Consider the following 13,190-nt stretch of genomic DNA (forward strand, 5'->3'; position numbering starts at 1 on the left):
CAATTTTATTGAACATAATTGTTTTTAATTTCCCACATAAATTGTATATAGAGTACATATTGTAACAATACAAATTACATTAAAAAAATATATATGTACAAATGTTTAACATCTTTATTAAAGTATTAACATTAATATTTTATTTTCTATAATTTAAATTACATATTTAAATTAATAAATAATATTTTCTAAAATAAATATATAAGTATAAAAAATAACAAAGAGAATTCTCGACGAACCTCTCGAGAGGCCACCGCTTATCCCTCGACTGTTGGATAAAGAACCGGAATGAAGGAGGCAATATTACTTGAACTAGTCTGGAGTTTTAATCACCGTCTTTCATTTTTTATATTTATTTTTATATTTCATACTAAAAAAATATGTAGGTAAGTCTGTACTAACACTATGAAGCTGACGAGTTTGTTTTATTGAACGCTCTAATCTCGGGAACTATTGATTTTTCGAATTGAAAACAACTTTTTATTATTTTCATATGACAAAGCGAGCGAAGCCGCATGTAAGAATAGGTACTAATATATAAAAGCTTATATATTATAATATAATGTCTGAGTAAACAAATAATATACGTCATAATGTTATAAACTGTTTTGCTTCCACAATAAACAGGAAAACGGGAATCGCTAGTAAATAAAAGGAAAAATATTCGTAATACGAAAGAAAAATAATATGTCAATTAAAAAGTAGAATAGAAAACAATAAGAAGAATAGAATAGAAATAAATATTTTAAATTTAGCTTAAAAATCAATATACATATGTATTTTTTTAAAGGCATTGCATGTGGAGTGGAGGAACTCAACGCCACGCTGTTCCTCCTTACAAGAGCGAGGAAATAAAAAATATGAAATATATCCTTTTCCCAAGTGAGAATCGAGCCTACAGCAGGCCTATCGCCTTTACAGTGGCACGCTTGTACCCCTGCACCACGACTGGTCTGTACATAAATTACCAGACTAGCACAGCATCTTTCAATTCCAAGCAATAGTTCCTGAGATTAGCGCGTTCAACCAAACAACTTCAGCTTTATAAAATTAGTATAGAAATGTAGATTTCAAATGTATATCCTTAAAAGCCTACATATTATATAAATAATTATACTGACTCTAAATTGACACAAGGTCAACTATTTTCAAAGTTTTCAATCAAAAAAATAAAGAATAGACCTATTTTCCATAACAAACTAGCTTAGCTTTACATAATAGAATGTTATCGTTTAGATTACGCACGTGCCGATATTGAAGTATAACAAAAGTGTTATACTACCTAGGTAGGTAGAGTAGAGACTCTACTTACCTAGGTATACGTGGCGGGTGGTGCAAAGTTTTGTAGATTAAACACACAAAGACGTACATACAGTATATATATAAATAGATTTGTTTCGACGTGTATTAAGTAAAGTAAGAACTTTATAATGCCTACTCTAACAAATATATAAAAACGATTCGAATTTTGAATTAAAAAAAAAACGTGTTATTACTTCATTTTTATTTATCTGTCGCACTTTTAGAAACAGTGAGGACTCTTTTTGTTTTAACGTTTAAAAACTAAATATAAATATTCCTACACCAATATTTATTGCAAAATGTCTTAAATTAAAAAAGTTTTTCCGTTACGATACGCTTTATCTTGTTACCAGAGGAACTAATATGAAAATAATTCATTATCCCGAGTAAGAATCGAACCCAGAACCGTCGCGTTACTCCCACACTTTTGCGCCTGCGCCTCGACCGCCTCTATATGAATATATGTATTGTATGAATGTATGTATGTATGTATAATAATATTCTCATAAGAATCATGTAACCAAAGCTAGACACGTGTTGTTTATATGTTACGTAAGACCGAGCAACTGGTCTGTTTCTGCTGGTTGAAGTTGTGAAAAATTGTATTTATTCATTGTTGTATATAGAATAGTATTTGAAAGATTGTTTGGTTGAAGCCGCTAATCTCAGGAAGTATTAACTTTTTGAAATATCTAAGATTTGTATATGATATCTTCTAAATGGCACTAGCCGTAGGTACAGTACATGCATATTGAAACGATTAATAAAGTGCCAAGCCTGAAGGAGCCAAGTCTCCAGAATTCGGCGAAGAGTGGGGTGCGGAGTCCCTAAACACTAGGTTCCCTCTGCCTACCCTGCTGTGTGCGGGATACAGCGTGAAGCTGATTTTATTTGATCTATATTATTATGAATCTATGATAGAAAATAAAACAAAACTAATAATTAATAGTAAAATGTCATAAACTAGCAAAACCACTCTAATTATATGTTTATAATCTTATATAATATAATAAATACTATTAATTATTAAATAGCATAATATAATACGTAGTTGTGACGTGCTACGAACTGACTGACGTAGACGATAGTGTAGGTTCAAATCTATATAAATGTACTATATACTTAAAAGAATCCAATCTATTAATAAAAGTTATCAATTTTGACTTAAGGTTATTTGAAGTAAAAACTCTATTAATTATAAGAAATCTACAAAATACTTACAACTTTATTTTAATAAATTAGTTCCTTATGTAACTTTGAGCTATTTTTTATAATTTTACAATGTCAAATTGATAATATATACCTACATAAAATAAAATTGTCGATATTATTCTTACTTATCGATTACTAGTTTTATGTGCAACTTTGCTTGCGTGGTCAAATGGAAATTAATAAGACGATTTTTTTAGCTTCACGCTGTATCCCGCATATAGAAGGGTCCCAGGGAACCTGGGAGTCTAATGTTGAGAAATTCCGTTTCCCATTAAGATACTTCCGTTCTCTATTTTCCGCTATCAAAAGTCGAAGTCAAATCAATTAGTTCGTGAGATTAGCGCGATCAACCAAACAAACTTCACCATTATACCATTAAAATAAAAAAAATAATAATAAAAACATTTCAATATCTATATTAGGCGTAAAAGAATCAAAAACCAGCTTTAAATAAGAGTTAAATACTAATTTATTCGCACATTGAAAGTAGCACGATACCAACATGGCTCTATAGAGGAAACAATGCTTCACAATCTTTGACCTTGCATGCATATGTACCCACTCTATTTTAAACAAAACTAAACGTTCCTAGAGCCTTAGCTTCTCGCTGTATCCCGCATTTAACAGGATGGGCCTAGTGTTAAGACACTCCACTCCCCTATTTACACCGAATTCTGGAAGCATTTTGTGTTGAGACACCAGAGCGAAGAAATGAAAATATTAAATATTTCATTTCCTCGAGTGATAATCGAGCGGGAAAGAGCGTGAAGTTTCAATTTTAAGGGTAGATGTGTCGTTTTCGTGTTACCATCATTCTCAATAAGTATATTATGTGTTTTATAAATACACGCGTCTTTCTGTCGTAACAATTAGATCACTCGATTCTCGAGGTTACAGCATAATTAGAAAAATTATCGTACAGTGGATGTTAGTTGGCCGCTCTAGAAATCTAGATTCTAGAATATTCCTTACATTTGGTCGTGTAAATTTAATTTCATTTTATATTTATTCATCTTATATTTATTTGAACGTTGTTTTAAGTTTTTGTATTAATTTAAAAATTGTTTAAATTTGACGTAAATTTAATCATAAAAAACATGTTTTTTTTTCTTTATATTCCTTTAGGTATATTACGTGAAAACATTTAAGTCGCTTTAGATTAACAAACATTACAATTACCATTAGAAACGTCTAGATAGTTAGAGGTCACTTATTATTTTTAACCGACTTCAAAAGTGTGTTATCATCATCCTCAATAAAAAAATCTGTTATATCAAGTAAGAATCGAACCCACACCTAAAGATTCTAACAAAACAAAATATTGTGCAAACGTCACACTTGGAACTTGCGCAATATAAATAACAATTAGTTAGTTCAGATTTTATGCTGAAACAAGGCTGAAACCGATCAACAGTATCAATTATCCGCATCAAATTTCAATTTATCCTCGTTTTCATCTATATTCTAAATAATATATATAGGCATTTATACGAATTAATTTATTAAAAAAAACGAATAATAATACAGGATATCACGTTTCTATTGAAATCAGAAATGTTTATTTTCACAAATTAGGTGGAAACTGGAGAACGTGGTGTTTTCTTTTATCGGGAAAAAGAAATATAAGAAAAAAATTAGCGAAGATTTCTTTTTGCCTCATAAACTATTTTGGGTAAGGAGGTAAAGTAGAAAACATATTTTTTATTTATCTAATGTACTCCTTTTGAGTAGTTTATTGTAGATTATTATATGCCTATAAGAATTTCATCTTTTTTCCTATCTGTATCAACTAATACTGTGAGTAGCTCTTAATCTTATTGTTATGAATTAAATAAAAAAATATATATACAACTCCTGTTGTAATAGTGATTGTTGATTTTTTTTTTAAATAGTATATAGATCTTTAAAAACATGACGAATTATAATAATAAATATATCATGTGAAAAACCTTTATCTCATAAATATGTGAAGAAACGAACGATTTTTTACCAAATTTAAACCAAATGAAAATATGTTTTGAAAAATATCAGAACAACTTGCTACGTATAATTTAATAACGAAAATAATAAAGAGAAAGGACGATTTTTTTATCACCTCATAGGTATTTAATTTAAATAAAAAAAGATTAAAACTGTTTTCTCATATTTAAATACTTAAATATAACAACACAAAAACCTATTTCATGCTTTAGTACGCTAATATTGCCTCCAAACACGATTTACACATTAAATTTAATTATTGTTTCTATACTAGTTCAAGTAAAACCGACATCACAAAAAAATATAGTTGCGTAACGTTTCACTATAAAATAATAGTAAGATATTTCGGTCAGAACAAGACAAGAGTTAATAAAATAAATCAGCTTCACGCTGTATCCCGCACACAGAAGGGAAGGCAGAGGGAACCTTGTGTTAAAACACTCCGTTCCCCACTTTCCACCAACTTTTTCGAGGCATTGCGTGTTGAGTGGCGGAATTCAACGCAACGAAGAAATGGAAATATAAATTTAAATAAATATTCCATTCGAATTTACAAAGAGAAGCGTTATCTATATATATAAAATCGAAAGGTCACTCACTCATCACGAAATCTCAGTAACTACAAGTGCTAGGAATCTCAAATTTTGCATAGGAGTTACTTATAAGACGTAGGTGCTCGCTAAGACGGGAATTTACAATATTCGACTTCTAAGGGGTTGTTTTTGGGGTTGAAAGCTTGTATGAAACTTCATTACTACAAATGGAAGTAGTCTCAAATTTTGCATGGACGTCACTTATAGGACGTAGGTACTCATAGAGACAGATAATAGCGTAGTTCACGCAGGCGAAGCCGCGAGCGGGCCGCTAGTTATTATTTATAAGAAACATTATCTGAACGAAGTCGAACAGCTGAGCGATCTTTGCAAAACGACTATCAGAGCTCAAACAAACAAAGAAATAACGAAAAATGATAATATTGGACTAAAATGTTGAATTAAGATAACAACTTATATCTTATGAAAGATATCAAAAAATTATATTTCGAAAAAAAATATTTAGAATTTTCGAGGAATAACATAACTCTCCAAAAGTTCAGACTGGACCAAGAATTTGACGACACCTATAAAATATATTTACGACAAATTATATCATCCATACATGGCTGTAACTAAATCGTCTTTTGTTTTCAATTTTGCGAATCCTATTCGAGCAATTCAAATTGGCCATTCCGTCTCACGCATCGAACACCTCGATATACCTGATCAAAAACCCGACTTAAAACACCAATGTGGCCAAGACCACCAAGTGGTGAAAACGTTAAGCCGTTCTAGAACGTGCAAAGTCCAGAGCAGACCAGACACTGGTGGTGGGGGCTGCAGCGGAGGCGCACGTGGGGCGAGGCGCGCAGGTGCCGGCGACCTCGCGCTATCTCGTCCCGCCGCGAGGTCGCTGCCGTGATAACGGCCGCTATTTCAGTCCGCAGCGGCGGTCGTGACGGTCACTCCCGAAATGGCAGCGCTCGCTCGCTCGCACACAGCACCGACAACGCCGGCGCCGCGACCCGACCGGTGCCGACGAACTGCGCTCGACGACTGGCGGGCCTGGCCGGAGTGCGGGTCTGCGGGAGCGAGGGCCGAGGAGTGAGGAGTGCCGGCGGAGGGAGGGGAGAGGGGGGGAGGACGCGCACGCGGTCGAGCGCGACGCCGGCCGCTGCACCGTCTCTCCGTCTCAGCGCTTTACATAACTCTACACGCGACGACACGCGCACAACGAGGTCGCTAGCGGAGGAGGTGCGGGGGAGATGCGGGGAGGTGATGAGGAGGTGCGGGGGAGGCGCCGGCGTCGCGGAGGAGTCAGTCGGTCACCGGCGGAGCGGCGGAGTCACTGAACCTCGACACTCGACGGCCGACGCCGCGAATAAGGTGAATGGAACGTTGCAACCGAATCGGGCCTTGTTGGCGATTCGACTCCACTCCTTATGCACGTCTAACTTTCTAATGAGAGACGCTCGGGCGGCGGTGGACGGTAGGACGGTGACGCGCGGTACCACCGTCCGAAAAGGTCCGACGGCGGCGCTGGTGACGGTGCCTCAGCTCGAAAGTGGCGAAGCGACACGTAGCACGCACGCGACTTGCAAATAAACTAATTTAACTAGTACAGAACAACTCTTAGTCTGACTAATAGGATTTCTGTAATGCCTTGTCCGTGGCTTACATATACTATACGAACGTACGCTCGAATTTTGCCTCCTACGTGTTATTTTACTACAATAGTACTGCACAAAAATATCTACTGCTTAAATAAATCATTTCAATTCCTTCCTCCATTTTCCTGAGGTAATTGGCCGATAACAAAGCATCCTGCACGCGGAACCCTGGACTATTTGCGGAAGCGGACAAGTTGTACATTCAATCCTCACCATAACGTTCACTCCTAAGCAGTAGCTTGAAAGTGAGCATAAAATGAAAAGTACCTACATAATATGAAATATTCCGACACGAGACTCTACCGTCACGTAGCCACATAAGCGAGGATACAAAAGGAGGGAAAGAGTGAAATACGGAGTGCAAGTCACAGGAGCATACAGCGGCGGGAGGCGCGGGGAGGTCCGGGGGGGCGCATGCGTGCGGCGGCTGACCTTGGCGCGGTGCAGCGTGCAGCGCCCGCCCCCCGGACTAGCACCCCCTGCTCCGCCGACCACACCTGCCGGTTTAGCAGGTTGCGATCCGACCTAGCGTCATGTCTAGATTCTATTTTCGGAATACTCGCTCTCGTAAAATTCGCTCAATTTCCCTCCGCCGGCTCGTACCTACCTACTACTGGGATGCTAGTTAAAATTCAATTCAAATCATTGTTACAACGCGGTTGGCAAGCGTGTAAAGCGTGCATCAGTACTTGGTTTTCGGGCGTCACGTCATGTGTTATATTTTTCCCGACAGCGTGACAATCGATATAAAACATTTAACGACAGCAAAAGCCGAAGTGGCAACACCGTGAAGGGGGGAACCCACCCACCGGATGTCGAGATAACGACAGCGTATCGTGCGAAACGCGAAAGCTCACTGATTCATGTACCCTTTTCTGATTAACTTGATGATATTTTACAAAATTACCAACGTTTTCGTCTAAAATCACGTTCCAAAGAGTAGAGGCTCTACTTTGTTGTATTTTCATGCTTATCAAGATTACTCCTCCTCAATCCTCGTTACTAAAATAAGAGATTCTTTAAATTCTGGATTCCATTTTAAGACTTTCACATCCAATTGCAATTTTCTTGCCAAAGTATTCGAGAATTATGTTGTAAGAAAATTATATCAACATTTATTACCTTTTTGGATTTTATTTCAAGGATTCAACTTGTTGAATTATTTTTTCTCCAGCTTAATGCTGTGTCCCGCATAAAGCAGAGAAATTTGATTTTGAAATGATAATATCAAATTCCCATTCCCATTTCTAAAACCTCCTGTAAAACAATTATACTGTGAATTTTCGACAAAAAAGGGAAGAGACAAGAAGAGTCATTACTAGTAGAAAATACATGTGCATTATGGAAAAATACAGTGACCGACAGACTACACGAACCATTCCACTCCTCTTTGATTATAAAATGACATACGTTTCGCGTAACAAGCGTCATACAGCTAACTAACCTAACATTTTGCCACAATACTAGACAGCACTATATAATTATTTTTTCCTTTTATACACACAATACATTCAAAATATCTGTTTTTTTTTTTTTTTATAATTTTTTATTATTATTATCTATTGCTATTTTCATTATTTATATAGGCTAGTCGTTGAACAAGCTTGTTATCATTAGTCATAGATTGTAGTTTCGATCTGGACTGTGGTGACGAAGAAAAGGGCGGCGTAGAGGTCCGCCACTTAACACGCTATGTCTCGAAAAATTTGTCGGAAACTGGGTAACAGAGTGTCTTAACACTAGGTTCCCTCTCTGTCTATGTCTGCCTCTACCGATATGTGCGGTACAGCTATAGATAACAAGAAATAAATAATTAAAATCCATCAATGGTATTAAAATATATGTAATTTAAACAACTAACGGAACATTCACCGGGGCCGATGTTAAATTAAACAAAACGTGAATAAAACATAATATCTCTATGCTAAAATCTACCTAGCACTGTTCATATTGTCAAATTTGAAATTTTAATGATTATTTTTCGATAACACTCTCGGGCGAGAGGACAAAAGTAGTGACAAAATTGAATATTTCAACATTAGTTAAGCTTTCGAAGCGTTATATTAAAATGTATGGTCTTATATTAAAATATACATCACTACCAAAATCACGTGTTTCTGGCTTCCGCTTACTAAATGTTTGGCTCGTGTATATTTATGTTGGGTAAAGTCAAGAATATGTTAGAACTTTTACTACTACATTATTACTATTAAAAAATTTTAGAGAATTTTAGAGAATAAAGATTTTTTATTACTTTTTTTAGTAATTTATAGCAAAATCGAAAGTTACAAGTTTTTGAGCTAGATTCTAAAGATGCGATATTTACCTTTGTATATAGAATTAATGTACCCAAAAGCTACCTGAGTAGAAACTGATGGGCCGGGTAAGCAGTGCCCACCATAAAATAGTATTGTGCCCATCCCAGAAATTTTATTAACAAATTAAATATTTAATCTTTTTATTTCCTCGCTCTAGTAACAAGGCAAAGATCAGCGTTGGGTTCCACCACTCAACAAGCAATACCTCGAGAATTAAGCGGATATTGGGGAACGGAAGTGTCTTAATGGGAACGGAGTGTCTTAAAACTAGGCTCCCAGAATCCCTCTGCCTACTCTGCTATGTGAGAAATACAGCGTGAAACAGAAAAAAACGTGTACCTACTCGAACATATCTGTTTAAAGCTAAAGTTCAGGGTCCCCCCCCCATATATGTGTGTATATATCTACATACGCCCCTGCACCTAGCGTATAGTAAAAATATATAATTATAAATGTATTGCAAATTGCATTTTAGTTGCAAATTGGCGTCAAAACAGGATTTCGGCTTTCGGACCTCGTGTAAACAACAAAGGGCTTCCTTTGAATTTGCACAATATAAAACCCGCACAGTCTATATTATGTGCTTCTGCTTACTGACAATATTTTTTAAATAAAAGAAATAAACAATAAAAAAATACTTGTTGTGCTTGTGTTTTTATAGATTTAGTTATATCTAATCGTATGCCTAAATTAATTAAACTATTTGAATATAAACGTATCCTTGATATAATTAAAAAAAAATTAACGCTCAACGAGCAAAACTTGGACACGGAGTGATTTATCACTAAGCTTTTTTAGTTGTTGTAACAGTAGTAAGTTATTGCAGCTGTATTCCAGCATATTTTGATAAGTGATAAGAAAGCCTATGCATACTAAAGTTAGTATATTTGTATAATTTGTGTTATTTTCTTCACACGTATTTGTTTTCTATAAAATAACATTTTCCACTTATTTGTAAATTAGTTTGATTTATATATGTAACTAGTGGCCCGCCCGCGGCTTCGCCTGCGTGAACTATGTTATTATTAATTTCTGTCTCCATGAGTAGTAGTAGTAGTAGTAGTTTCTGAGATTTCGTGATGAGTGAGTGACCTTTCGATTTTATATATATAGATGTAATAATAACTAAGATATATATGAAGAAGATAAAGCCTATCAAACAAAATATTCACATTGACAATGTAACAGTAATTCGATACGATCGACAGTGGGTGACGGTTGAAGAAGCCGTACTATATCACGTTACATAGTAAGAATCGAGGTTTGTTTATGTTTAATTTGGTCAAAACAACCTATAGTGTTGAGCTTAGCGCAACATTTGTAAATCGCTCTCAAGTCTGAGATCGATCTTGAGATGTCGTTTTTATTCATAGATATGTAATTTATGAAAGAAAACGTCATCTCGAGATCGTTCTCAGACATTAGCGCGGTTTACAAATACGAGACTAAGAGCTTTAGTCATGTTAGTGCAATACTGATTTTATTTAGGCTTAAATTATACTAGTTAGTAGAAATATTAGGTGCTGAGGCCAGTCGTTTACAGTTACACGCTTATACCCCTGCCACGACGCCACGACTGGCCTCGAAATAAGTAGATAATAATAAAAAAAATCAGCAATAACAAAAAGACATAAAATATTCATTAAAAACCGCTCCATCAATGGCAGTGCACAGACAAAATAAAAAAAAAAAAACAAAGCAACAAACAAAATTAACCACAGGTTATAACAATCAGGGCTCTGTCTGAACAAACAATAGCCTCGTGTGAAATAACTTAGACATTGTCAGAAATCTTTAACCCCACAATTCAATGCTAAAAATATCTCTACTAAAAATTCAGCGGAAAGTGGGAAACGGAGTGTTTTAGCACTAGGTTCCCTCTGCCTACCCTGATATACGCAGGTTACAGCGTGAAACTTAAAAAAAATAAGGAACAATAAAGTAAGCTGTTTAGATGTATATAGTTTACTAAGGCTTGTACACATGCACTCACATCTTCACTTTCTTCGCCTTATTGACATTGCGTAACTCAACGCCATGTCTTAACAGGATTATGTTAATAAAATAATTTATGCATAAACATTTCCCAACCATCGTATTTAAAGCAAGATACTGTCCTATTACACACCAACACCAATGGCCTTAATCAATTCCAATCAATCAACACACGACGCGTAACCCAACGCCACGTTCCAAAAACACAAAATCCAGTGCATACAAAAACAATGGTCGATGGGAAGTCAGTTGGATGCTAGCGTCCGTCAACAGATCATTCCGGTACGTATGACGATGACGAGGCCAGTCCCTTTCACCGTTTGGATTGTACCTATTCGTGGCCTCAGTGGAGCCTTGCGATAAGATTCACAAAAGTGCGGCGTTTGATTTTAATTTAATATCTTTATATCTTTATATGTTGCAAATACAATAAGGGCGGTCGTGGTGCTGTGCCAGAAGTGTTGGACTGTAAACGACAGGTTGTGGGTTCGATTGCCACTTGAGGAAATGAAATATTTCAAGAGGCAAATCACGGCGTTTTTAGAATTCGGCGGAAGGTGGGGAACGGAAGTATCCTAACAGGAACGGCGTCTCTTACACCAGATTTTCATGTTTCCTCTGGCTATCCTGCTACGTGCGAGGCACGGCAAAAAAATACAATAACTAACCAAGAGTTTCTATATTCACGCATTTATCCTGCATGTAGGAGGGTAGCGCTTCAGACATTGCTTGTTGAGTGGAATAACTCAACGCCCCACCACGCAGCCACTTGCAATGAAAATATTCAATATTTAATTTCCTCAAGTATGAATAGAACCCACAAACACTATCACCGCGCCACACCCATCCCAATAAATTAACTAGCAGTTAATTTACAATCTAGTTAACTAACTTATTCAATAAATAATTAACAGTGAATACCCATCGCGTGCTGTGGTGCTTTTTCAATAAATGACATAATTAATTTAATTGTTTGTACTATTAAGTATTATTATATATATTTATATGTATTTTTATAGTTATGTATATATATTTTACACTATGGCTCGATGTTCTAAAATAATATGTGGAATCTGATATTTTGCTGTCATTTATAATAATAAATTGGAGATAATTGTGAGAAAAATTAATTATATCTAAGTTTGTACTCCCAATATACCTATATAGTTCTACCCAAGGTGGTCGAGGCGCAGGAGTGCGCTTTGGTAATTAAAGCGCGGGGTCGAGTTCCGCCACTGAACACGCAATGCCTCCAGATTTTGCGAGAAATGGACGTATCTGCAAATGGAGTGTATTAACACTAGGTTCCCTGGTTCTCTCTGCCTACATAGCTGATGTATGGGATAGAGCGTGAAGGTAAAAAAAGATAAAGAGAAAAAAAAATGTAATATAAATGTTGCATAATCACAAAATAATATCCATACCTATATTATAAATTCGAAAGTAACTCTGTCTGTCTGTCTGTCTGTCTGTCTGTCTTTTACGCAATCAGGGCCAAACCGCTAATTTAATTGTGATAAAATACTCATATAGAGATACTTGAGGGTCCCGGGATGAACATAGGGTACTTTTTTCTCATATTTGTAATATTTTCGATATATACCAATATATTAAAATAATTAATTTGACATGCAATTTATTCCGCCATGTTAATAACAATCGTCACTACGCGTTGCTAAGCAACGGCTTGCAGAGTTTGTTGTTTTAAGAAAACGTCACCCAAAGTGAGTTTGCTTAATGCATACATGGCGCGCGCCGATATAGATTTGTATACATTAACGAAAATTAGATGATTTCTATAATTTGATATTCATTCTTATGAAAATAAATATAATAGTCACTTTTAGCATTTCATCTTGATGGAAATTATAGTTTACTGTATAACATTCTAATAAATAATTAAGATGTCACTGATTCCAAATGACCTACGAGTGGTATAGTATGACCGACGCGAACGGGCAGATGACGTTGATGAGTTTGTAAATTTTTATATATTTTCGAATTACTATTATTTTTTATGTAATTATTTGCTGCTTATAATTAATTTATCTCAGTTCGGTTATCTATACCGATGTTATACACTTAAAATATCATAATTTTAATCATTTGGGATTTTATTTAGTATTGTTCGCAAAAATTAATAATTATTTAATATAGAAAAATGTTTAAAATATTTT

Source organism: Heliconius melpomene, chromosome 2, assembly GCF_056956725.1.
Source record: "Heliconius melpomene rosina isolate 202511_hmr_F chromosome 2, ASM5695672v1, whole genome shotgun sequence".
Taxonomy (NCBI): Eukaryota; Metazoa; Arthropoda; class Insecta; order Lepidoptera; family Nymphalidae; genus Heliconius; species Heliconius melpomene.